The sequence below is a fragment of the Chlorocebus sabaeus genome, chromosome 12 (assembly GCF_047675955.1).
Source record: "Chlorocebus sabaeus isolate Y175 chromosome 12, mChlSab1.0.hap1, whole genome shotgun sequence".
In the NCBI taxonomy this organism is placed as follows: domain Eukaryota; kingdom Metazoa; phylum Chordata; class Mammalia; order Primates; family Cercopithecidae; genus Chlorocebus; species Chlorocebus sabaeus.
In genome coordinates this window covers 87669879-87672513 of record NC_132915.1, presented here as the reverse complement: position 1 = coordinate 87672513, position 2635 = coordinate 87669879, and positions in this window count along the sequence as shown.

Below are 2635 nucleotides of genomic sequence, written 5' to 3'. Positions count from 1 at the left end.
ATGATGATGACTCAAGGGATTAATGGTGGCACTGGCAGGTCAGTGGCAACCACTGTTAGGAAACTTTAGAACCACAGGAGAAACCATGGTGTACAGTGGACAGAGAAGCAGAAATACCCTCCAAGGAAAGTCGTGTCACATGGAAAAGAGGGGTCACGGCAGGGGTTGGTGAAGCAAGGGCGGCCACTAGGGCACCATTGCTAAATTAGTCACAGTGGCCAGGCAGGCTGCTACATCTTCTGGATGGGAACAAATGCTTTGCTTAGATTTTTATAATACATAAAACAGAAAATAAAGCAAAGGCCATAGAGACTAAAGGAAAGGAGGAAGAAAGCACAGGAGGTGCATGAACTTTAGCTGGAGAAGGTTTTCCTTGAAGCACAAAGAAAGGCTGCACAGAGATGGGGGTGAATAAGTTTTTAGCTAATTTATTTCTGCGTGTGTGATTTGTTTTATAGAATTGTGACAGAAAGGCTGGAAGGAAAAAGTAGGACATTTTAATGAGGGTGGATGTGGCCTATGCATGGCATTACTGTAGTGATACTTGAGGATTGCAAGTAAAGATGAATGTATGTTGAAAATGCTTTTGAGTGACTGGACCATATTCTCCATTATAGTTCCTAGGACCGGACCAGAAAGGACATGACTTTGTAAGAGCTTTCCTAGCAATGTCTTTTTGGCCATCTGTGGGAAATTCTGCTGTCCAACACAGCAGAAGTTCCCGAGGGAACAGGGAAGCTGCAAAGCAAAATGTGGCCCTGAGCATATGTAAGAAACTTCCAGGAATAAAATAAAATAAAACAACAACAACAACACCCTTCAGGGGATGGGAGAGGAGGTTTTGCAGGAGGGGAAAAAATGGACAAGTCCTGTGGCAACAGGCGTGTCCGGGAGATAGTAAAACTTGAATTATTGCTCTTAATGAATTCACGGATTGGTAAATTGGGAAAATGTGGTTTCTATGTGAGTTATAATAAAAGGATTCCCCCATGTGTTTATAAGAAGATTGTTCCCAATCACTTAAAAGGAAAATAAAAGTTATTTTCACATGGCAGAAAAAGCTCACCATGATCTGGCTTTCACTTTAGCTTCATCCTTTAGATGCCTTCCATTGTAATCAATGCTCTAGATCGATGATCCCCAACTGCAGGAGACTGTGGCGCCCTGCTCAGGAACATGGCAATAGATGGAGACATTGTTGATTATCACAGTGAGGGGGTGGAAAAAGATGCTACAGTCACTAGTACCTGGTGAGTAAAAGTCAGCGATGTTTGCTAAACATCCCACCAACTGAATGACAACCCCTACAACTATGATTACCTGGCTCCAAATGTTAATAGCACCCAAGGTAAGAAACATTACCCCAGATTCATTTAATGGTTTGTAATTTTTTGCCTTGACTCCTGATGTACCCAGTTTATCTCTGACACATCTCTTCCCTTTTCCTGGAAAATATTCCCTATTACAAGCAACAATCAAACTCTTTGTTGTCCATATTCCCACTCAACTCCTATAATCTCTTCAAAAACGTCCTTGGCTTTCAGAGAATGACTTGGGTGCTGTTTCCCAGATTGTGCTGTTGCATTTTTTGTATACTTTGATTATGGCAATATCATAATTATTGGTAATTTCTTAATGCCCCTCCCCACTATACTGTAAATTCAACTAGGCAGGGAGGGCCCAGACTTTTTCATCACTATGAAAGGCAGTTGAGTCAGCTAATCCAAGAACAAAGTCAAATCATCAGAGTGGATCATAATTTCATCAGAGTGGATTCATAATCTCCTACATGTGGCCTTGTGTGATCAGTAAATACTTGTTGAGTAAACACATAAATAATGTAATCTCAGGGGCACTTTTTTGATTTTAAAGATTGGGCAAAATAATATCTGTGCTGTCTTCACTTATTTCCTTTGTTTTTTTTTTTTTTTTTTTTTTTTTTTTGAGACAGAGTCTCACTACTCTGGAGCAGTGAGTAGACTCACTCACCAGACTGGAGTGCAGTGGCACAATATTGGCTCACTGCAACCATTGCCTCCCAGGTTCAAGCAATTCTTGTGCCTCAGTCTTCTGAGTAGCTGGAACTACAGGCACCTGCCACTATGTCTGACTAATTTTTGTATTCTTAGTAGAGATGGAATTTCACCATATTGGTCAGGCTGGTCTCAAATTCCTGATCTCAGGTGATCCACCTGCCTCAGCCTCCGAAAGTGCTGGGATTACAGTTGTAAGCCACCACGCCCAGCCACATATTTCTTATCACGATTGAATGAGAAAATGGATAGCAAGATTTAAAACATGTTCCACAATGATAATAGCTTCCATTTGGCACCTTCTATGAGCTTGCTGCTGCATTCAATGCTTTCCATGTAATACTACTTATTGTCCCACATTAGTAAGGTGAGTATTATTGTTCCCCTCCGAACTGATAGAGACAACAGGAATTCACAAGGGATTCTTAAGGCATCAGGAATTCGAGTGATTTGTCAAAGATCACAGAGTTAGTCAATAGCAGATCTGAGGCTCAAATTCAAATTTTGGGAGTGGGGACACAGGTGTAAACTCTGACATCACAGAAAAATCCTGGAGGTTCAAAGATAGGGAGATTCCCAAGGAGAAAATTTATCCAACATAG